The sequence below is a fragment of the Perognathus longimembris genome, chromosome 14, assembly GCF_023159225.1.
Source record: "Perognathus longimembris pacificus isolate PPM17 chromosome 14, ASM2315922v1, whole genome shotgun sequence".
Taxonomy (NCBI): Eukaryota; Metazoa; Chordata; class Mammalia; order Rodentia; family Heteromyidae; genus Perognathus; species Perognathus longimembris.
The window spans coordinates 49,692,291-49,717,467 of NC_063174.1; the positions used below are offsets into that span (position 1 = coordinate 49,692,291).

The 25,177-nt window shown below is 41.4% G+C and overlaps 1 protein-coding gene across 4 annotated transcripts in view; it reads left to right on the top strand.

Annotated features, from left to right (window-relative positions):
• The first annotated feature begins 2,326 nt into the window (after nucleotides 1–2,326).
• Nucleotides 2,327–25,177, top strand: part of Flrt2 (fibronectin leucine rich transmembrane protein 2) — a 93,442-nt gene continuing 70,591 nt past the window's right edge. For 2 of the 4 annotated variants that reach the window (XM_048362932.1, XM_048362930.1), the window contains exon 1: nucleotides 5,644–6,486. The gene's annotated coding sequence lies outside the window, so the exon portion shown is untranslated. Of the gene's footprint in view, nucleotides 2,726–5,643; nucleotides 6,487–17,359; nucleotides 17,721–25,177 lie in introns of those variants that run through there. The other 2 variants (XM_048362931.1, XM_048362933.1) reach the window with 2 other exon arrangements.

The window sequence follows — 25,177 nt, forward strand, 5'->3', positions numbered from 1 at the left end:
CTTTGATTTTGTAATCAGAGTTTAGAAACACAGGCCAAATATATGTGTGTGTGTGTGTGTGTGTGTGTGTGTGTGTGTGTGTGTGTAGATTAGAAATGATTTAAGAAATTCTAGGTTAAATGTAAAGATTTTGAGAAGACAATCACATTTCATTTGCATTGAAAATTCCATTAAGGTCTAAAGTCTCAGGAATAACTAATGGGCAAAACTTCTGGTTTTAGAATCTCCCAGATTTACTATTGGATTTCTTTTATGCCTTCCTTTCTGCTCATGTGTATTAGTGACAGTTTCTCACTAGAAATAAAGTAATGTAATGGTCACAATAGGTTTTGTGAGTCTGCAAAATCATTGCTATTTGGGGCCGGTTTACCACATCCGCTTCCATTAGCACCAACCTCACACACTACAAGTGCTCACATACAGGGAGTCCATGTTGACAAGACAAATTATCACAATGATTCTCTTTACATATTAATATTTCCCTCTTCTTACTCTTCTTTGACTTGGTTACTTCTAAGTTAAGGAAAGGAAGTATGAAAGAAACCAATAGTCAGGAGAACACACACCTTGTCTTTTCATCATTAACAAACTGAAATCATTGAAAAAATAGACACTCTGTATATCTACAGCCATCCTCTCTGTTGTATTTATTCCTGCACTTCTCAGAAGCATGGATCAGAAAGGAAAGCCTGTGTAAAGTTCCATTTTGTCATTAAAAACAATTGTGCTCCTACAGATAAACTCTTTATAGTGCCCTTTCAGATCAGAGCATGAAAAGAAAAACCTCACACCAACACTTAGGTATGTGTACCGAGGGAAACGCATGTTTAAAGGCAACTATTTAAAAGTAGCTACTCTAAAATGTGGGTTTCCCTGGCCTTCAGGAAGCCCGAGAGCTATTCCTGTGTTTTGCTGCCACCTTGGTTAACTACAAGGATTTGCACCGGAATTCTTCCCTGGGACGGCTGCACGCAGCTCTCCCTGCCTCTCTGGGCTCGCTGGGCATTCGAAGTGTTTATTATGATCTCAATTGGCTTCGATATGTTGCAGAGAGCAATTAGAGTATCTATCCCATGGGTGGAAAAAGCATGTTTTCCTCTTCTTAAAATAACTCACGTCCAGAACCAATCCACGTGGTACCCTCTGAATACTTTTTAAAGATTTCCTCTTTCTTTAGCCCAGACAGAGACAGGAAAGAAGGCGAGGATGACTCTGTACTATCTAAGTTTGTGCTCTGAGGGAAGTCCTGGCTCATTTGGGTGTGACGGTGACAGCAGGGGCGCTGGGCGGACATTTTTCTCCAAATTTCCATTGCGTGTTTGCAAAGATGACTCGCACCCCACTGCAGTTAACTTCTTGGGAGAACAGGGTAGCTAGTGAAAGCGACTTATTCATTGTGAAGAAGTAAAATCGCTGTGCAAGGACAAGAATATCCGTTTTCCAAAAGAGCTGAACAAACACTGCTGATCAGAATCTAGACCTTTAAAGCTGAGTTACTTTTTTGATGTTGGGATTAATGGTTATGATTTTGATTATGAGTGTGATTTTAGTTTGCTAGTGTGGCTTGTGTTTCCTCTATGTCTAGTCTTTCTGTTTGTCTTTATGTCTGTCTGTCTGATTCTCCTCTCATCTCCCTCCTTCCTCTTCATTTCTTCTTTCCCCTTCTTCCTCATCTTCAGGTTTCTTCTTTCTGTGCATATGAAGATGTCTTCACAATTTGGAGACCCGCCACTTGGCTAACCTGTGCTTCCTAGATAGACAGGTGGGAAGCCCCCTTCCTGATGGTTTCATTTAAATTGGCATGAGTAGGTAGGTGCTGCCTTCCTGTCTAATACAGTTTGGGGGTGGGGGGAAACAACACCAAAAACCTGGTCAGAGACATAGATTTGCAAGTCTTCAAAGTAGCAGCTAGGACAAGAAGTAATACAGAGGACAGGGAGATAAAGAAGCCCAATAATAATAATAATAATAATAATAATAATAATAATAATACTATTATTTGCTGGCAACTTCAGTAAATCCTGTAACTAGAGGCAAGGGAAAAAAAATAGACTGTATGGCTGAGTCTGATCCAGATGGAACGCTCAGGCTCTTTCTCCCATCCCACCACTGGCATTGGGCCATACCAGTGCCTCTAGACAGCAACACACCCACTGGAAATGCACGTGAACAAAGCTCTGGCCCCGGGAACGGCTGCCTGCGGTTTCCTGGTGAATTCCAGCTTCTCTAGGGAGCTCAAGGTGCACACAGGGTTAAGTTAGTTCCCTCCCTGGTAGGAGGGAGAGGCTAGGGGGAGGGGAAAAAGATCATACTGTCTACTTGTCTCTCTAGTTGTCTGTTCGAAACCTGTCGCCGTCAATTCAGGAGTTGGACATCATTCTTTGTCACCGCGGAAGAGCTAGGGCTCAGAGATAACATCCCGTGGCCGCAATCGCTGCACCGACCTGCTGGGCTTCCACGCACCCCAGGTGCCTCTCTGATCGTCCATCCCGGAAGTCCAGCAGCGGCTAGACAACGCAACTCCTGGCCAGCCTTCGCGTCCACCACCGAGCCCCAGGACCCGGGCGGCAGTTCTCAACGATGGGCAAGAGGGACCTTGGCGGAGACCCCTAAAACAATACCATGCCCCGGGAGCCCCGCTTGTACCGCGTCAGCTTCTTCCCTCTCCACCTCCCAGACCCAGTCGGATTCGGATGAGCGCGTGTGGAGGAGACTCGCCTGCCAGGTAAAAGGGACAGTGGTGCCGGGTGAAGTTTCTTGTCATCGTCCTAAGCTGTTGCTCAGTGGACACCATGATATGTGGGGATGTCTATTCTAGTCATGTAGGGGTGGCCACGCCGGTGCGTGTTCTTTTTACTCAGAAAGAATATTAGCTGCCTAGGTGCACCCAGACTTTCTAGGGACATTACCCTGAAGGTCCCATTCACCTCCTCTAAGGAGTTTTGAAACTGAGCTCTGGGCTTGAAAAAAAAAAAAAAAACACGCCGATTTTCTTGCCTGTTAGAAACTGGTTTTAAATGGAGACTTTCTTAGCCTCTAAGCTTTCCGGGAGTCCATAATGAATCCTAACTTCCTCAAGTAACAACCGCCCGTCCCCAGCAGCTTTGAATACCACCAGTGTTATTATCTAGCGGTAATATGTCAAACTGGACCCCCCCTCCCCGCAAAAAATCCAGGCTCTATATTAGAGACTAGATTTGGACACCAGTTCATTTCTCTTGGAGTTGAGCGTGTGTGCGTGCGTGCGCGCGCGCGTGTTTTCCAAAACCAAGTCCTTCTCCAGCTCTGCCAGTCCTTCCTAGGTCCAGCAGTCACTGAGCTGGGGCCATTGCGCTTTGCTAGTGAGCTAGAGGGGGGTGGCCAAGAGGCTTAGAACCCAGGCTGAATCGCGATCTTGTCCGGGGCGCCTCGCACTTGGGGCGCAGGGACACCAGGAGTCATCCACTAACGCCCCCCGAAGCTGAATACAGAGATTGGGACAGAGGCAGAGTAACGAGAGAAGGACCTAGTTAGCTGCCGCAAGTCCCACCGGGTGGGGGGGGGGGATGATGGGAGCGGGGTTCCCGGAAAAAGATCCCTCTGCCAGGCTGACCAGTCCAGGACTGCCCCTGGTATTTTAAGGGCTGGTGTGGTCATCTCTCTTTCACCATCCGGGTGATGATCAAGATAGGGGAACTAAGCAGGGAAGAGAGCCGGCACCATCTAGGCTGGCAGGCAGGCAGGACACACCCACAGTTGGTGTCTGGAAAACCCTGCGAACAGGCAAGAGGCTCGGGCCAAGGCAATTTGCTGGTGTAGGCTGAAGCCACCCCTGCTGTCATCACTAGCGTGTTTTGTTCCTGGAACCTCCCAGCAAGATGGCACTCAGAGTCTATTGGTCTGTGATTAGCGCCCCCATCAGCGCTCTGCTCGCTCCATCTTTCTCTGGATCTTTGTCAGATGCCCTGTCCTTTGATATCGGAGACAAACACGTATCTATCTACATGGAGATAGGCCTGCCCTGAGCGCATGTGTACACTCACACGCGCACACGGACATACACATACAAACGCATAACATACACACACGCACGCGCGCGTTTTCCTCCTAGTCAGGTTTGCATAATGTAATAGGAACAGAGGCAAGCCCTGGTGAACTCCAGTGAGCATGTGCGCACGTGTGAGCGTCTGTAAACTCGCGTGTCTGGGTGGATTCATGCTTTGCTTGGGAGACGGATCCGTCGCTTTTCTGAATCTTAACATGACTTAGGCTAGGCGTTCAGAAGGAGGTAGACACAACAGGGATGCGAAGGAAATAAAAATACGAAAGTGGTGCCAAATGACTCAGGCTTTGAACTCAGGACCCCGGGGTGTGTCAGGAAATCGTCTCCAGCCAGGCGCAGACTTTGCCCCTGGTCTCTCTCTCTCTCTCTCTCTCTCTCTCTCTCTCTCTCTCTCTCTCTCTCTCTCTCTCTCTCTCTCTCTCTCTCTCTCTCTCTCTCCCTCTCCCTCTCCCTCTCCCTCTCCCTCTCCTCTCCTCTCTCTCTCTCCCTCTCCTCTCCTCTCTCTCTCTCTCTCTCTCTCTCTCTCTCTCTCTCTCTCTCTCTCTCTCTCTCTCTCTCTCTCTCTCTAACTCCAAGACTTGAGTGAATCCCAAGAGTGTTGGGCCAAGGGGCTGATTTTAAACTTGCTGGCCCCTTGCTGGTATATCTTCTGGCCCCACCAGCAGTGAATTTCCGCTCACCACAACGCTTGCCTTGGGCTCTTTCTCCCTCTTCTGTTCAGATGCAGCCTCTCTTTGGAGGGATTCAAACAGGATAGCAACTTACTGGAAGCAGGAGGAACAAACCATAACCCCACGCCAAGAAACAGACCCGTGCCTGCGCTTTTATTTTATTCCTTAATCTTTGCAGAGATTTTAGAGTAGAAACGTTCCCTCTATACCGATTGGCCTTCTTTACCTGTCCATTCTGTTTCCCAAATGTTTGGATCTCAAATTGTTGGCTGTCAATTGCAATCCCTGAGGACAAGTGATCTATTGAACAAATGTTCTTACCATAGCATCCCAGGATAGGAAAAATGAAGGTGTTTAAAATGATCACATGCAAATTTGGGTTCTTTCCTCAATTAAACTTTATTTCAGAAGGTCTGGGAGGAGGGAATTTGGATGGGTAAGGAGGTGAGCACATCATCAAGAATGCCTGCCTTTGAAATAACGCCATTTTGGTTGAGAGACTTCCTATATTTTTACCCTCTAATCTCACACATTTCCATCATTTCTCCGAGTCTTGGAGTTTAAGGAATAGATCCTCCTTTCCTGCAAGTATTTCAGACAGACAAGGAGGGAAATCTATTTCAGGATTCTGGGGGGAGCCTTATTTCTTAGCGGTCGGGGGCGGGCAGCCCTGAGAGGACTGAGTGGTCTTGTTCAGGTGGCATCCACAGGGCTAGGACCCTGTAACTCTCTCCAGTGAGGACAGGGTTAAAAAATCTGTCTGACTTTGCCTCTTGGAAAGCCTCGGGTCTTAGCCGCTCCTCCCCAGCATTCTTGAAACCAGAAAAAAGTGGGCGGGACTCCACGAGGGAGGGAGGGAGGGAGCAATGGGAGGGGGGGGGAAGAAAGAGGGCTTCCAGGAGCAGAGCGCGCCAGAGTGCGAGGGACGGAGGGAGGGCGCGGAGGAGCGCGGGAGCGGCGGAGGCGATCCTGCGAATTCATTACTGTAAACATCTCCCGGGGGTGTCAGGGGGGGTGGGGGTGGGGACCTCGGCGCCTACATTAGCCCGGTCGCCTTGGATTGGGGCAGCAGTTTGGGCTGAGCCGCCTTCAAAGCCGGTCGGGGTGGGCGCACTTGGAGCGAGCCCCGCGCCCGCCAGCCCGCCCCCAGCGCAGCCCGCACAGCTCTGCCCGCCGCGCTCAGCCCGCTCCACACTCCGGGGGTCTCCCGGGAGCGCCCCACCTCGCACTCCCGCCGATCCCCGGTCTCCTCAGTCCTCACCACGAGGCGTCCCAGCTGGGCTTTGCACCGCCTTCCCTTACTCGCCCTACTTCTTTCGGGGTTCGTTGTTGGCTGGACTGAGACGGAGAAGAGGAGACCCAGGCGGAGAGAGAGGAGGCGGGAGCTGCGGCCGCCGGAGCGAGCCAGCGAGCGAGAGAGCGAGCGGAGAGAAAGTGGCATGCCCCAGCCCTGCAGTCGGAGGTGGCGGAGGACGGGGGGAGACGATGCCGCGGCTCCGTAGGGGACTTCGGCGAGAGCGAGCGAGGCGAGCGGGGCGCCCGGGCGCCGGCTGGCTGCGGGGAGACGCGCACCGCTCCGAGGCTCCGGCTTCCGCTCCCCTGCGCCCCAACGTTGCTGCTGCTGCAAGCGACCGGGCTTGGCTCCAGCAGCCACCACCATCGCCGCCGCCGCCGCCACCCCGAGGACCTAACAAAAGTTTGTATCTCGGGGAAGGCACTACGCTGAGCGGAATTACCACCGGGGCTGGAAGGAGACCTCCAGAACCTTCTCAGGTAACGCGCGCCCCTAACTTTTCCTCCCCGCACGCAGCCTCTCGCTGCCTCTTAAAAAGCCTTTGGTGGGGAGCTGCGGAAAGGGGAAGGCGAAGTTCAAGATCGTAGGGATGAGGGCAAAGCTTAGAAAGGCCCGGGGAGCTTCTCGGGGCTCGGTCGGCAGCTGCGGGGGCAGGCGAGCCCCCCCCCCCACCCCACGAGTGGATGAGGACCCCGGGCCCCAGCTGGTGCCTTCTCCTTGATGGCTCCTAGCAAATTCGGAAGAGGAATTCAAAGACTTTTTAGTAAGCTTAGATCCAGGGGGAAAATGATTGATGGATTACACTCATCTGCCCTCCCTCGGTCTCTCACCCCCATTGAATAGAAATGGGTAGATTTATTGAATGATTTGAACCTCTTCTCACTTGGCTGTTTCATTGTAGCTGGCTCGGGACTTGGGACCCCACAAAGGTGTGGAGGGGTATGAATACTGCAAGCCTAGGGGAAAATGGCTTTCTCCCTTCTGACATCCCTGAACTCCCCCCACCCCCCACCCCCACCCTCTTTCTCTGGTCCTCCTAGCTCTCCTCCTTTCACCCTCTGGCTTCATAAAATGGGAACTTTAGAAGTCAGGTTTATTTTAAGGGGTTGGGATGAAATGGTGAGGTGATTTTGAAATCCTCTCTCTTTCCCTCCCCCCCCGTGTGTGTGTGTGTGTGTGTGTGTGTGTGTGTGTGTGTGTGTGTGATGGGGCCGAGGGTTAGGGGTGTTACAGGAAGGCAGATTATTTATTTATTTATTTTTCCTTAGCCTGGTAGCTTGGTAGTGCCCGGGAAGTGAGAGCGGTTGCGCTGGGTGTGAGCGCACGCGAGGGCTGAGGCTGGGGGAGAGATATATTTCCTCAACAGCAGATTTAGTTAGACTAAGAAAATAGCAGCCGTTCACTCTTAGATTAAAAGGCCCCTGCCACCCCCTCCCAAGGTGTCCCCTTCACACACCTCCCCACAGAGTTTTGAGTTTTGAAGCAGCTCAACATTTTAGGGCTGCCATTGTCTCTCACCTGATAAGGATGATTAATTTTACCCGGAAAGTCCTCTTGCACACACCCCCCCCCCCCCCAAGAATGGCAAACAGTCTCCAAGAGCTTTTGATTAATTTTGATGGAAGGGATCTCCTGTACAGCTTACAGCAAGCTAATCATGTGAGTGCGAGGCACCGATCCCCTTAAATGCTGTAAGCCGGGGTGCAAGGTGCTGATTAGATTTCTTTACAGGCTGCATTTGCTATGCAAAGCCTCTTTTAAAAGGGAGCCACCGCTCTCCCCATTCAGCTAGAGGCTCTTCAATCATACAGGGGCTCAGGGAGCTCTGGAGCATGTCCACTCGGGAACAGGCTTACGGGGAAATTTATTATGTCTAACTTTCTCCAGCCTAAAGCTCATAGAAAGGCTATTTTCCATATGTGGATGGAGATCCTCTTTAAGCTAAACTGGTATGACCTTACTAAATCTCCAGAGAAAGCATTCCTCAAACCTTTTTGAGGTAAATGGAATGCTGGATTGGCATTTGTTGCAATGTGATTGTAACGTTTTAGGTCAGTATCTAGAATGTGAGAACTGGATCACTATTATTTATTAATCGAATCTCTAAGCATTCGTACCAGCTTCATATATATATATATATATATATATATATATATATACATATTATATATATGATCACCCTGCCACCATGTTAGAAAAGGATCAATCTTTGGATAATACGCATATCAAGGCAAGTTGCTCCTTTGGCCCAGCATTATTCATTCTGAAAATGCAACTTTTCTTGTTTCTCTCCTCAGAAAGCCTGAAACAGGAGAGGGTTAAACCTTTTTAAGGGTTTTTTTTTTTTTAACAATCACAGATGACAGTGCAACACCACACTGTCATGTTGAGTTGCAAATATCTGGGACTGGAGGAGGTTGGAAGATGTGATTTCAAACATTATTCCATGTCTCTGCCAGGAGGTACACGAAATTGTAAAAGGAATTGGACGTGCTGTACTGTAGCAGAACCTATTACAGACTTAGTATGGAGCAATGTTAGGCTTTTTTTCCCCCTGAAAGTGTTCATGTTTTAACACTTCCGTAGTTTCACTACTCTTTCAGAAATTCCAGGGGATGCTTTTAACCAAAGAAAGTAGATTCCCAAATGACTCCATGCTGAGCTACCCTGGGCTTCCCAAGGCACTCATGAATTTTCCTGTATGCTAACTTTCAGATGATGTGATCTTATCCCAGTTTGACTTTGACCGGCTGGATCTAATTTGAACCTTCTCTGAGGCCTGTTACATTTATATTCTGGCCTGCTGGAGAATTTTATTTAGAATTTAGACACATCTTCCTAAAGCAACCATACATTTTCCCAGTTTTGAAACTGTGGTTTCAAGGAAGGCTCTTGTGTCCAAATCCAGGAGCCTTCTTCTATAGAGTCTCTGAGCATCTAATTGAGTTTGACTCTGGCTCTGGACTTTACAAGAAAAGAAAGAATTGCTTGCCTCTAAGACCAGAAGCATCTGAAGTTAAAAAGAAAAGAAATGACCAAGGGTTCCCAAATGCTTTTGGGTTTCATCTTCCTTTAGAATATTCAAGAAAGGTCAAGGTGATGGAGCATTCTTTCTATTCAGGTCATGTTATTTCTATTCTGGTCACACCTTTTGGATCATCATCCTCATTGTGAATCTTTTTAGTTTTAATTCAAGTTCATTTTTCACTAGATTGCTTTAATAACTTTGTGGTTTTCTACCACAGTGATTTAAATTCAGTCCATTAGTGACCTCTATCTGTGAGAAGTGAATTATCATTGTTTCTCTTCCCTCTCATCAGAGCCTATAATGATGTATGTGCCTATGTGTGGAGGGGGCGGGACCACCGCAAGACAGATCTTTCTGACTGCTTCAGATTTTGTCATTTTCTTTTATTTTATTCTTAGAGCTCCATGTGGATAGTGATATTTCCTAACAGTAATAAAGATGTAAAGGGCTAATAGAAAGTCCCTCAAATGATTATTCCATATAGCGTTGATAATGTGATCAACATAAATAGAATGCCAGTGCTCTCTACTGCCTGAAATGACTGTTGTTGGGGTCTCACTCTGCTGCTGCATGTAAGTGAAATTTTATTGCCCCTAAGTGCTTGCATAACAAGAGAAACTTGAGACTAGCCCAGAAACATATATGTAGTAACTAGATTCATACTAGCTCTGTGTATGTCTTTAAATTCAGCATGGGGCTCCTGTGAACTGAGGATGATGTGGAATGTCAGAAGTCTATTTGTAAACACACGGTCCTTCTAAAGAGACTTTAAAAATCCAGTTCCTAATCTACTTTTGTCCTTGAAAAGTATTTTTAAATTGAAATATCAGTTTCAGTTGATTATTGTAAATGATAATGGAGAACCAAGTTTGCTGAATTTCTTGTGTGGGTGGATACCATTATGTGACATGTTCCAGATGCTTTTTGATGTATGGTATTTTGGGAGATGCAATTTTCTGGGAGTTTTTTTTTCTTTTCACTTGGGTAGGTTTTATTAAAAAAGCATTTTAAAGACCAATTATTGTTATTATTAAAATGAAACAACTATTAGAGTACCTCAGCCAACCTTTTTTTTTTTTACCTTTCCTGCCCTCCATATTTCTTTGGGTTTATGAAATTACATTTTTCTTCTAAAACTACATGTTTGGTATAGGAGTAGAAGTATCAACGTGTTGTTAAGCAATTTCTAATTAAGTATCCATTTATATTGAAGCATACACATTACATACTCTCCTAGCCATTTCAGACAGAGATTCTTTTCAAGGTTTTAAGTATGTTCCTTTTTTAAGGGCTATGACACAAATATTGTAATAATAATATCCTGTGTTCTGATGAATACAGAGACTTACTTCAGTTTCATGAAACAGTAAAACACTGTATTAGAAAAATAATCAGTGGTATTTTGAGTACATAGCCAAAATCTGTTAGAACCTTCATGTAGCTTTTTTTTTTTAATCCCTTGGCGAATTTTGCATGGACTGCTCTTTTTGGGTTTTCTTTGATTCTTTCTGCTGCGGTTCTTTGAAGTGATTTAAAATTAAACAGTAGCTACTTTTTAGGGAAATTCATCATGCTAGGTGCAGGATGCCAGAAGAGTTAATGATGCAGAAAAAGTCCTGTAAAACATCTTTCTAAAAGAAGTCCTTCTCTCCCTGGCTCTCGCACTTACTAGCCTCCTGTACTCTTTGCAGTGAATTGGAACTCCGTTATTTATTTATTTTTCAAATACCACCTCTAACTTAATTTATTGTGGGATGTGTGCCTGCAAAAGCGTGGAGTGCCATGTGTCCCCAGTCGCCTGAACAAAGCAGTGTGGCTGTTACCAATCTGCAAGAAAGAAAGGTATATATGTATATATGTGAAAAGTTAGAAGGCCACATTCATGATTCTCAAATACTGGTCAGTTACTCTGCTAATCCTTCCTAAGGACATTTTCTACCGTCTGGCAGCCTAGTGGTTAAAGATTTCTGCCACTTTTGCAAGCATTCATGGAATAAAATTCTAGCACTGCTTAACCATTAGGTGTTATTTAAAACTGAGTTCTCCCCACTCCTCCGCCCCCACACCCCTCATCACTTTTCTTTCCAGGTTTCTTGTAGGAGAATGTGGCAGAGTCATAGAAAAAGATAATCTGTTTTCCTCAGTTCACAGGTCGGATTGTTATATGTCTGTTGTGTCTATTACAGCTTCCAAGGTATAGATAAAATATTCTCTCCGGTGAACTTTTAAAGAACCCAATGGCCTTTGAATCAAAACCTCTTGGAAAATACCAAGTCCCAAAGTTCAGAGATGCTATTAAGGCCTCAGAACCCATGAAACCACCTTTCCCAGGGAGAAAAGAAAAGAGGTTGGTAAAATGAGTTCAGGAATAGACTGTCCATCAAAGTCCACCGAAGTCCTGTGGCTGAATGGAAAACATCAGATGCTAATGAGTCCTGAAATAGCCTCACATGCTGGTGTCACTCTTAGCCCCAGCTGGCTCTGAGTATCACTTTCATGAGAATCCAGTGTCAAAACAGCTTTTGTGATAGTTACCTCTCCCATTTTACGGGTAAACTCCAATGCCTAGAAGAAATAAGTAATCAAAAGAATTGTATTATGCATCATACGTGAGGGTAGGCCAGATATTGAGGAACGAATTTGGAAAAATTACTTCTCATAGATGATTCCAGGGAGCTCTTTTAAAGTTTGATTTCAAAATATGTTCCTAGCTCCCTGGCCCTTACATTTTTTGCTTCTCACATAAATAATTTCATTGATTGCTCCCAACTTCCTGTGTGAATTGGTATAAGAAAGCCTTAGAAGCTAAGGCTTTCTAGATCCACAAAATAGCAAAGGCTACTGAGAACTGATGTATTACATACATATGGAATTCTTCAGCAGTAGTTTAGAATTGTCATTCTTTCTGAACTTACTTCAAATGATTGGAATAAGTACTACTACCAGTTGTAAGAAAACCAAGCCAACCAAACAAGCAAACAATAGCAGTCATGGATACTTTCGGATAAAAAAAATAGCATTTCACTACCTCTCCAACATTATATATGATAACAAGGGTTCATGTTGTGAGTAATTTTATAATGTGGGCATTTAGTTCTTTCACCAAGGTAGAGAGTGAGAAATAGAGGAAACTGTTTTCGAGGAAAGAAAAGAAATTCTGCATTTTTATATTGGAACACATCTTCTATATTTGACCTTGTAAAAATTGCTTAATTTCCTATACTCCTAAAGCTCTAATTTCTTCTTTTTGGTGTTCAACAGACTTTATGAAGAGTCAAACAAGATTAATGTATGTGGAAATACCTTGATATCAATATGGTGATTTTCTCCTCAAGGGCACTATTCAGCTCAATACTGTGGAGCACTGTGTCCCAGTCTTGTGGAAAGAGATGCTAGGTTTGATTTTACTAAGAACAACTAAGAAGAGTACCCTGTGGTAACAGAGGATAGGTTTTATTTTACTAAGAATAACCAAGAACAGCACCATATAATAAGAGAGGCTAGGTTTTATTTTGCTAAGTAGAACCAAAAAAAGTACCCTGTCCTTCAGAAACCTTTGTTCTTATGAGTGTGATGTCACTAAAGTTGTGAAGTGTCTTTTGCTCTGTGCACTATTGTTTTCCTCTATACATTGAGGGATAGGTTGTCTTTTGTTGGAGCTTGTTTTATTCTGTTGTAAGTATCCATTTCAAAGGTCTGAAATAATTAGGGTGAGTAGAGTTTACTTTTCCTTGAAGCTTTGGCTTGCTGATCTGATGAATCATGAATGGATTCCATTGAAGATCTTTCCTGGAAGAACCCATCGACATTTCTTGAAATAAGATGGCTTCAGACTCTCACTGGGTTAAAACTTGAGCTGTGAGCATTACCTTTACAAAAGGTACTGTGACTAATAGAAAAGATCATGGTTTTCAAAATTTTATTTTACAAAATTAGCCAGGTTGGTACAAAAAACTTTTTTGCATGACTTGGACAAATCTTCTTAGCTTGTTAACACTGAATGAATACTAACATAATTCTGAAGCTGTGGTTGTCCATGGGGAAGTTTCTTTGCCATTACATATTTTTTTCAATTATATTTGGACAATTAGATCAAATCTTAAAATATTTATGTGTTCCAAAACTGGGCTGGGGGTATGGCCTAGTGGCAAAGAGTGCTTGCCTCTTATACACGAAGCCCTGGGTTCAATTCATTCCCCAGCACCACATATACAGAAAACGGCCAGAAGTGGTGCTGTGGCTCAAGTGGCAGAGTGCTAGTCTTGAGCAAAAAGAAACCCGGGACAGTGCTCACTCTGAAGCCCTGAGTCCAAGCCCCAGGACTGGCAAAAAAAAAAAAAAAAAAGTGATTATGTTTATTTCACTTTGCTAATTCGTTTACCTGTTTGCTCTTGCAAAGGTTAACGCTTGTTTCAGTGGTGCTTCACTGAAGACTTCAACAATGTATGTACTGGTGAACTATTTTATAGATTGATGTTGTTAGTGATATTTGGTCAGAATGAATATTTCATTCCCGAGTTTTAGTATTGACTTTGTACTTAATGTTGTTTCCATTATGGTTTTCTATTTTCTAAAGTTCTGAAACTTATACTTTTCAAATTGATTACTACTTTTGTAGTGTATTGAAAGAGTGCTTGTCCAAAGATAAATGCTTTAGTTGACAAAGTGAACTTAAGCATCATTTTGTTTTGGCAATGTGAAATGAAATAATGGTAGTATTTTAAGATGAATTGTTCTTTTTTGATGACCTGAAGAGTTGAAAAATCGAATAAGAAGTTCTGTACATTTTTGTCATTTAGCATATGTTTTTGTGAAGCTTGGAAATATTGCAACAAATTTGTCTTAGATATCAATAGAGAAGAAGAGAAAGTTCTATAGGCACCAAAACTAGATGTTCTCAACTTAGCTCTCATCTTCATGGCATAATAAAATAACTGTCTCATATATATATATATAAACTTTATTATTTATATATCTATATAATCTATCTCTAGAGGTACATATAGATATGTATCTATCTATCTATATCTGCCTATCAAATAGATAAATAGATGCTGTGTGTGTGTGCATGCACACACATGCATGTGCGTGTGTGCAAGGACTGAAGCATGAACTCAGGGCATGAGCACTGTCCCTTAAATTTTTCTGTGCAAGACTCATTCTCCACCACTTGAGGCGCACCTCTACTTCTGACTTACTTTAGATAAGAGTATTAAAAAAAACTTTCCTGTGCTTGCTGGCTTCAAACTGAGATCTGAGGATCTCAGCTTATAGAGTAGCTGTGGCCACTGGTACTTGGCCACAGTTGTTTTTTGTTTGTTTGTTTGTTTGTTTTGTGTGTGTGTGTGTATTTTGTCTTTTCTTCTTCAAACCCAGGTGTTGCACTTGCTAGGCAAGCGTTTTGCCACCAAGCTGCATCCCAGCCCTTCTCTGGCTTAACTTTTAATTAAGATTTTCCTCTTAACAAAAGTATACACAATAAAGCAAAATGCCAACAGAAATAGTGTTGTTGTTGTTTTTGTGTGTGTGTGTGAGAGAGAGAGTGGCCTGTTCCTCATGAAAGAAATATTTTCCTTTGGAAGAAGAAGGTCACGGTGTATGATGAAAAATGTTCACCTAGCACTTCTAAATGGTAACTTACAGACATCAACTGCCAGGATGACTCAAGTATCCAAACACAGGTGGCTCAAGTGTCCTGCACTAAGGATTCCAAGACTTGTGAGGGGAGATGGTGACACAGAACCTCACTGCATTGCAGTCTTATATATGACAAGTGACAGTACATGTAACAATGAGAAGTGTACTAAGTATTATGTAGTTTTAGAAAAAAAAGAGAAAGAAACAAAGCAAGGAAGGAAAGAAGGAAGGAAGGAAGAGAGGGAGGAAGGGAGGGAGGGAGGGAAGAAGGAAACAAGGAAGGAAGGAGGGAGGGAGGGAAGGACTCTGATAGGGATCCTCTCAGATTCTAATGCTAGCTTTGTTACATGCGAATTTAATAAACAGGGCCAATTTTAACTTTCAATGTTTGTCACCTTAAGTAGAAAATGGGAAAGTTTGTGAATGTAGCTCCGTAGTAGAGTTCCATTTATGCTTTTTAGCATGTGCAAAGCTTTGGAGTTTCATTCTCAGAGTGTAGGGCTTGGGTAGAGGGTGGGAGGAGGAAAAAATGTAAAAGAAAATATGGAAAAACATGTTTTACTTGAAAAGCTATTCTTCAGAGGATGGCTACAACTTGGTAAAATGCTCACCTGCTCTGGCACCAAGTTGAGCTTAATAAATGATAACTTCAGATCCTTCCTTCTGCCTTCAGAATTATATCTATTACATTATGCTACATTTTACCTTCTAAAAGTATTTTTCCCTTTCTCCAGAATCCAAATAAGTCTTTTCACCCCTTGATCATGATTTAGCCTCTTTCACAAGGTTTTGTTATTTACTCATATAATAGAACAGTCAAAAGACAGCAAGGGAAATAAATATTTTAAGCACGGACAAAGGGAGTCCATAGCTAGTGATATGCAGTGTAGGATAATGGTGTAAGAGTTGGAGGTCAATGAACAAAGAAGACACAAACAAGACTTGTCTCAGTTTAGCAAAAGCAGAAAGTGTGTTGAGCTGGATCTTGTCTATCTTGGACGCTTTTACATCACTGCAAGCCAATACCTTTGGCAAGAGAGAGTTTTTCTGATCCATAAGAATGTGCCCAACTACTCACATAAGAAGTCAAGATTGGGACAGAGTAGTGGGTGTCATGGTGATGCCAAGGGGTAGAGCTTATTTTTATTTAAATTATTAAATTTATTTTAAACACTTGCTTCACACAATTCACTTCATGCACGATGCTTGGCAGTCATGAAAATATGTTACTGTAGAAGAGTCACATGGAAATCATTACTGTGCTTCTTGCTTATCTTGTTGGTAGTAGAGATGTTTCTCCCTTGCTTGTATCATGATAGGTGTTGGAATCTCATAGGTGCTATTCTAGTTACATGCATAGCATACAATTTCTGCATTCTAGTCTGCAGTTGAAATTTTCTGTTTCTTAACATTGTGAATAGTGAACTGATTGCTTTCCCCCTCACTTTAAAAAAATATCATAAGTTAGTTGTACTAGAGAATGGTTCTTCTTGGCATCTCTCTGTTTGTACACAAAGTTTCTTGTTCAGTCACATCCACATTCATTACTCCCCCACACCATTATTCTCCACTTCTCAAACATATTTTGACCATATTCTTTCTCTTTCATCCTTCCATTTTCCCTTCCCACTAGTACCTCCAATCGTGCATAGCATTCTCTATTTAGCATCTCTCTCTCTCTCAGCGTGCCTCTTTTTTTTCTTCAGTGTATGCTAGTAGTTTAAAAGTCTTTCACCATAGTTTTTCTTACATGCATATACAATACTTTACACAGATTCACTTACTGGATGAATCTGTAGATTTATTGACTCAGGAAAGTAAAGTTGTATTTAACAGGATGTTAGACATGCCCCACAACCCAAAGTTGGGAAGCACAGTAGCTTTTCCTTTGAAGACCACATAATATATAATGTAATATAAATACATGTAATTAATCAAATTGGAACATTTTGAAGCAGGCACCAGAGAACACTTTATAAGCTGTTAACATATTAATAAGTAGCTTCAGAACCAACATTCAGCCCAACATAAAACAGTAAGTCCTTGTTTTGCTACTTCAGCAAATGTAAGATCAAAATTCTTTGGGAAATGGTTTTGAAAAAATATCTGTTTTTTTTTTTTTTTACCCAAATAGAGAAAGAACAACTCCAGGAGTGCTGACAGCAAGGGAATTTAAAACTCCAGACTAATAATCTCCATCTCCAAGGAATGATAAGCAGAATCCATTGGATTCAGGAGGCTGTAACTGAGGATTGGACGGAAGTTAAAACCTTATCCTGTTGCCAGCACCATACTATTTTGTGCTAGTCACTCAGGATACACTTTCAAACCAGACCTTTCCCCTGTTCATGAAGAAGTCTGATGGGTGGCCTATAGTCACTCTTTTCCAAACTGGACTCAGTTATTTAAATCTAATGAAGGGACTGACTAAAAATTCACATATCTGGGACTAGAGTCCTGGAGATTTAGATGCAGTAAAAGTTAGCTAGAGCCTGGGTATGTGGCTTCTCAAAAGTTCTGTGATTGGAAATGACTGGAGTGGAATATTTTTGGATTTTTTTGGACACAAATTCAGTAGTCTTATAATCCACCAAATTGTGAATCAGTTGGGAATATCTAAGGGTATGTGTGTACATATTTTTCCCATTTATGAAATATTGTCCCATTTAAGTTTACTCTTCTAGGAAAGAACATGGAAAGGACCAGGGAGCAGGGTTCAGCCTTGGGTGTCATGATCTATGTGGCCTCCTTACCATTGTCATCTCCTAACCATCATTAATCCTGTTCTTGGTGTTCCCAGTTAATTAATTCCCCCCCTCTCTCTTACACACACACACACACACACACACACACACACACACACACACACACACCATATAACCCATTGAATTGTTGTCATCTACCTCTTGGATACTCTGTTCCTCTAGATAATGTCTGCGGCAAATACTCTGCTGTCATGGCGTCAAGACTCATTTGGATCTCCAACCAGCAGGGAAGACAATGATCTCAAGCATCTATTCTTTGCAGTGAAGTTGTAAATATATCAAGGTACAGCTTTCTCAAAATCCGAGCCACTTTACATGAAGTAAGCCAGACCCAAAAAAGCATAGGTACCATGGTTTCCCTCATTTATAATAATTAGTGTATACCTAGGATAGTCCTAAGAGAAGATCACAGTAGCCCAGTAGCTATGGACATATGACCATACAAAATGATGCTAATGAAAATGAACTCCATGATATGGAAACAAGAGTTTTTCTTTTGCTTCCTTTTAGCACAATGTTTACAGTTATTTCTTTTTTCTTTTGTTTTTCTTTCCCCCCCACCCCCACCCCCCTCTGGTTTATTCCCTGCAGTCACTTTTTCTGATTCCAGTACTCTTTGTTCATGTGTATAAATTTATCTGATTTGGGGAAGGGAAGGGGAATTACAGAAACAGTGGGACAAAGGATGAACCAATGCAACAGTGATACTCACTAGACACTGTGTTGGAAATGAACTTTACAACTTGGTGTGAGGGAAAAGGGAGTGGGGGTTGGGGGAATGAGGACTTGAAAAGGAGGGAGAGGATAACACTGTTTGAAAAGTAATGTGCTCATTGCCTTACTTATGTAACTATAACCCCTCTGTTCATCAATTTTACAATAAAATAAAATTAGAAAACCCCCAAAACTGAGCCCTGTTCAAGCTATTTATCCATTACCTGAATAATTAAGTGCTCATTCTCCATGTAGCAAAGTCTTTTCTTTTAATTCCTACATTGATCTCACTTTCCATCCTGGTTAGAATTAATCACTTTTCCCCTCTGGGCATTTGTAGCATTTTGTTTAAACTTTTGTTGCTTCCTGGTCCCAGTTGTATTATAATGTGTCTGCTTCTACCTTTGTCTCTCTCTCAGTGGACTCTAGGGACTGTGGCTCATTCATTCTGTCTCCCTGATGCTAGCAAAAGTGCCCAGTACAGGTTCTACATACAGTTAATTGAATGGATGTGTGTGAGATTGCCCCAGCTGATTTTCAGAGACAAGATTATCTTCAAAGTGTAGTGAAGGACTCTTTCCACAGTGGTACTCCCCCCCGCCCCCACCGCCATAGATTTGTTGCCCAATAAAAAGAAACACAAGCACATTCCTGCCTTTTCCTAAGCAGGTTTGTCAGGAAAACGCCTCCAATTTAACCCAACTTTGAACAGCATCTAAGTTGCTCAATTATGTATAAGGTAATTCAGATGCTATACTGCATAGATCTGCTTAAAGAAGACATAAATTTCCTAGACACTTAGTAAGACTGTCAGTAAAGTTGATGTACACCAGATGTGGATTTTATTTTTCCATAGACAGAAAAATTGGTTTATTCTTATTTTGGTGCCATTACTGGGTAAGACCTGTGAGCTGTTTCTAGCTTTTTCACTTAAGGCTGGCATTCTACCACGTGAGTCACAACTCCACTTCTGGCTTTTTGATAATTAATTGGAGGCAAGAGTCTCATGGATATTCTGCCTGTGCCAACTTCGAATTTCAGTCATCAAATCTCAGCCTCCTGAATAGCTAGGAATACAGATGTGAGCCATTGGGCTTCCAGCCAGCATTAATGTTGCATGTTTGCCCTGGAAAATTTAAAGAGGATCAGGAAAAGAACTTGCAAAAATTTGTGTATTTCTTCTTTTTTGAAAATTATTTTGTCTTTATATTATATATTTTATCTTAGGTATATTCTTTCCTGATGGTCTTTTGTGAGGAGCCATGCTTGGTCCATTAAAGGGGAGAAAAGAAGATTAGACATTTCAAATCACAATTTCATAATCACTTTGTCTTCACAAGACAGGATCTACTTATTCTTCATTAGTTGTGCATTAAATACAGCAAAAGGCCATGCAACGGTTAAGAGAAATTCTAGACTTATATAGTATAATATGATTTAATTTTTAATCATGATGTTTTCAGAAGGTGGGCTTTAGGTCTTTCTTATGGGCTGAAAGACAATTCGTATATTGCTTTGCTACTTTCGTGGTGGATTAGAAATTGATAGGCAGAGATGTGTACAGATAGTGTATCTTTTTGTATACTTTAAACATTTCATAGTTTCCTCTCTTACTTTCCAGCAAAATTTTCAGTGGTTGAATGAGTGGAAGTGGATGAAATTCATTTTTGATATGTTCATTCCTTGGCCTTTGATTTCTCCTAGGCTTTCTATGTGTTATGAATACTTTGTCATTTAGTGGAAAATAAGGGCTTTTAGGTTGACAGTTTTTTACCACTGTGGCTTATACCACTCCAGATATTGTAATGCTAATACAGGAGATTGTTTAGAAGCAATGGACTCTTCTGATTCTAGAGTTACACTGAATGTTAGCAAGGCCACATTCTTATCCAGAGGATCAATAATAATATCAACAGTGATAATAGTTAACAATAATGGTATCGATTGTAGGTAGTTTTTTTTTTCTTCAGAGTGCTGCTTATGTATTTTGTGTACGCTATCACATTTAAATCATCACAGAACTATTGTAAAGCAGGTTGTGATGATTAACATTTCTAATTAGCTCTATTTTGCACACAGGAAAACTAAAGTAGAGTTGTCCTGGGTGGCCGAATTTATTTTACAGTTGCTGGTATCTTTATAGGAGAAGCAAGAACTGTGTAATTTCCAAAATTAACTTGAAATTTATTTGTCCTTGGCTTAAAAATCAAGAACTCAGTTCAGTGAGCACAAAGGAGCTACTAACCAATGGCTCAGCTTATTTATGTGATTTTTAAAAATAAGACATTATCTAAGAAATCATACTGTGGTCTTTGGCATTTTTGGGGGTGAGGAAGGGTGATCACTGTGATTGAATTCTGAGCCTGTCCCTGAGTTTTTGAGCTCAAAAGTTAGCACTCTCCTTACTACTTGAGCCACATCTCTACTTCACAGACATTTCTGCCCAGGCTAGCTTTGAACCACCATCCTCAGATCTCAGCCTCCTAAGTAGCTGGGATTATAGGTGTGCGCCACTGATGCCCTAGCTGTCTTTGACATTTAGGAGTGGATAAAGATTCTCAAGTCTCACATTTATGGAAAATGGGAATAGTGGTGATAAAATATGATAACTTTTAGTATACCTTATACAATAATACAGTTCGATGGATAAAACTCGGTGATTAAGGATATTGTTAATTGTAGAGAAAACTTTCCATTCTTTCCCTTGGCCTTTTATTCACACTGCTAATAAATACTTAAATGGATTGATTTGAAATTCACCTCTTTTCCCCCTGGAGGTGATAATGGACAATGAAGTGTCCAGAGGACAGCTAATAGCATAAAGTTAAGAGCCTGAGAGCCTTGGAATAAAGGGGAATTGACTGTGTTATAAATAGGCGAGATTCTCGATACTTTTCTAAATCTATGTAATTGCTCAGGCAGTAGACTTTTATTGGATGAAAAAATCACCAGAGTTTGGCTGGGAAAGGCTTGTTCCATGTTGATTTGAAAATAAGTATAGCACAAGCTTTCAAGTCTTTACCCTGTTGAACTGAATTTTTAACCTCTCCATTTGATTTTCTGCTGATACATTCATCTTTAAGATCCATCAGGTATTTGCTTGTGCTATTTGCATATGTATATTAATACTGCTGAAATTATGTGATACAATATTTAATACTTTCATTTCTTGGGGCAGGAAATTTTGTGTGTGTGTGTGTGTGTGTGTGTGTGTGTGTGTGTGTGTGTGTGTTCCTATCTCTGTTGTCATGAGGATACTGTGGGTTATTTTGGACCTGGGTCAATCTAGAAGGTCTCATTAATGGTGTTTCTTAGACACTAGGAGCCATGTGGGAAGTGGCTGTGCAATCAACCCAGCTGTCAGACCCTCTGGAGGCACCATGTGTATTTGTCCCTTTGGTAAATTATGTGGATGTGGTGCTGCAATATTGAATGAAAACTTCTACTTATAGCTTACAGTGAGAAATAATCAGGCCATGTAAATGAAGCTTGAACACACCTGGGATGGCGGCCTGGTGTGACTGAACCGTGTGCACCTGTCCAAGATCAATCTAGGGCATGGTGTTTTCTCGTTGCTCCCCTCTGTGTGCTGCACTCACTTGTATTTTTAGGAGCTCAATATTAGTATGTTTTAGGCAGAGCTATCCCTTCTGAATAGAGTTACTCAAATCCTCAGTTCACATTTCTGTTACTCAGTAACATATACTACCAAAGACCACTACTTTGAATTATCTTCACCCCTCCTCTTTATCCCTTCCATCATGCCATTTGGTATGAAACAAACAAACAAAAAAAACACAGAGAAACAAATAAAAAATAGAACAAAAAATCCAATGCAGTCCTTTTTTGGGACCATACTGGTTCCATGTGGTTAGTGAAGTGCAGCCCACATGCACATCCCCTTCCTTTTCTCTTCCCCTTTCCTCCATGCTCATCACATAACTCTTTTCCTATTCCCTGTCACTAACATCGCTCTCTGTTACTTGTGAGGTCCAATCAATACTCCTGATTTAGACACTCAAGTTCTTCTTTCTGACACTCTGGCTAATTTATCCGAATCAAGTTACTCTTCCTCTCTTCTGAAATAAATGGAAAGAATGCTCTTACTTTTATCTTTGTCATAGTCTTGTCTCCACTTGTGCATACAATCTCACAAAATGCTCTTCCTCTTGCTGTCTGACTGTGAGCTTATTCATGACAAGAAGCTATGTGCTACTGTCTGAGGATCAGAATTGAACTCAGGTGTCTGACTTAAACCTACCTCTGTGAAACTTGCAATAGAAAGCTATGTTCTTCCTTAGGTCTGCTTGTTTTCATCAAGATTTCACTAGTGAGCAAATTAGTATTTACAGAATCTGCACAAATAACTCTGATGTATGTGATTTATAAAATGATCTAACAAGAGGCTTCATTTGTAGCCTCATTGGAGTGCCCTTTCAAAGCAATGTGGTCTTTTGCTTTGGAAACAGGAAGGTAGGACATTCCAAATGCATCATGAGCCCTCTGTTTACACTTGTAAAACCTGTACTCTTTCCAGGCCTCTAGGCAAAAGCAAATAAAAATAATCAGAGGCATTAGAACTTGATTGTACTGAACTGGATTCTTATAACCATGGCTTGATAGGTAAAATTAGTGGTGAGGCCATTTGTTCTGAAAGAGATCATGCTGTGATTTTGGGGAGCCATAGATTCCAGCCTTCTGGGGCCTAAGAAGAAAACATATAGATGTTGTGGAAAATATAATATTGCATACTTTTGTAGAGAAAACACAATGTTCATGTTGTAACTAAGAGTGTTAAATACAATGAACAGCTTCTGTGATACTTGTCACAAATCAAATAAAAGGATACATTAGCATATTTCCCTTTTGCCCTTACACTTGAAGTAATATGAATACTGCCGTTCAAAGAGCTATATTGTTTTTTATACTTTTGCTTGCATAGACAAGGTAGTTTTGTAAGAATTTCTCTGTCAGGGCCATAGTATGCCTGCCTAATTTCTTCCTACCTGTATTTAGTTTTGACTGCAGAATAACATACTATATCCTGAAAACAGTCATTGTCGTGGTCATTTCTGGTCCTCCCCCCCTTTTTTTTGCCAGTCCTGGGGCTTGAACCCAGGGCCTGAACACTGCCCCTGACTTCTTTTTGCTCAAGGCTAGTACTCTACCTCTTGACCCATAGCACCATTCCTGGCTTTTTCCATATATGTGGTGCTGAGGAATCAAACCCAGGACTTCATGTATAGGAGGAAAGCACTTTATCAGTAGGCCATAGTCCCAGCCCTACGACACACTCTTAATAAACAAACAAAAAGAACCCCCCCACAAAATCACACAAAAAATTCTCTTTCTGGAAAAAATGGTTTAACAGTCTCATTACCCCAAAATAGTGGATATCAAAGACGTGAGAAAGAAATTAAAAATAACCTAAAATAACTGGCTGTAAAGGAATCTGACTTATCAAAAGTAGAAAAGAAAAATTTTTCTACTAAATTTCGGCTTGTCAGTATAAGTGAGAAAATAGCAACATTCATATATTCTGTGGAGATAAGATGGCGAATGTTTTGACAAAGAAATATTTACAGAGTAAGAGCTTCTAAGAATGAATCTGTCCTTTGAGGCAACCCAAGAGGATGATTATTAGAGAACAGGTAGACTAGCAATGTGAGAAAAGTCAAAAAAGCAAATCAAGTGAATAAATTCCTTCCAGATCTCTCTCTGGAAAATACAATGTGATCTGGGACACATTTTATTTCATTTTATATGCAGAATCAATGTAATTATAATTGGGTAACTAATGTTATTTCTTTATTTCTTTTTCTACATGATGTTAACAACATCTAAAGATATAAAGTGGTTTACACATCCAAACTCCACTAACATGAAACAATTTTACTCTAGTGACTTCCTTAATTTGTGCTTGAATAGCATGTCTATGTTCTGTTAGCCTTTATTTCAACTTGAGTTTAGATGTTCATCCCCAAACTCAAAGCTCCATGTCAGAAGGTAAAGGAACATCTATGAAATACAATTAACATACACACACAACACAATAACAACAACAAATGGTCATTAGAGCTTATACTTGATAATATTCTGTATGTGAAAGATTGGATCTCCTAATAAAATATACTTTGCAAATCTGAAAGACTTCTAGGAAAATCTCAACAACATTGGTCTTCAATAGTGAGAATCATTATGTGGGTGGTTGAGTTTAAATTTAGTCTCCTAATGACAAGTACATAAACAAGTGGGCTTTCTTTTCCCCCTCCTGTTCCGCAATTACATATGGAGAAATCATCATTAATGCAATTTCTTTGAATACATACACTTGTTATTGTTTTTAATTCAAAACTATTGTCATGAAGATGAAGGATGTCATCTTCAAATCCCATGTCCTTTTTTTTCTTGGAAATGAACAGTACCTTGCTAATGGTAGAGTGACAGGTGATATATGTGAAACTTTGTAATTTGCTTCACTTCATTATCATCGAAGTAAGAGAAAAAGATGAGAGCATCCGAAAAGATTAGGAAATAAGAAAGGTAGTGGAGAAACTTGATTAATTCCCAGGCATGTTCCATGGTAGAACAACCATTCAGCATTTCCTTTTTAGTGTTTAGCAATTCTTAGCCTTCTCCAAGTAGTATTTATTGTGATTTCCTTTAAAAACAACAATAAAAATCCCAAACATTTCATTCTTCATACCATTCTTGGACTTAACTCATTAAAACTTAAATGATAGTAGTAGTGTCCTTATTTTTTCCTATTTAATGAGAGGAAGTTAATTGTAATGTGTGTCTCCTAACAAATCCAAACGTGACTTTAGAAGATGGTATGTTGGGCATGCCATCTTCTCCAGCATCAGTACTGGAACTCTGTGGAATAGATTTGAAACTCACCTCTCTTGCTTGACTGTGAATTCTTGAGGAAATTATAAATTTTACCTAAGCCTCTCTTGTAAAATGAAGATATTGAAACTTTATAAAGTTCTTATAAAGAATAATAAATAATAGAAGCTATGACCT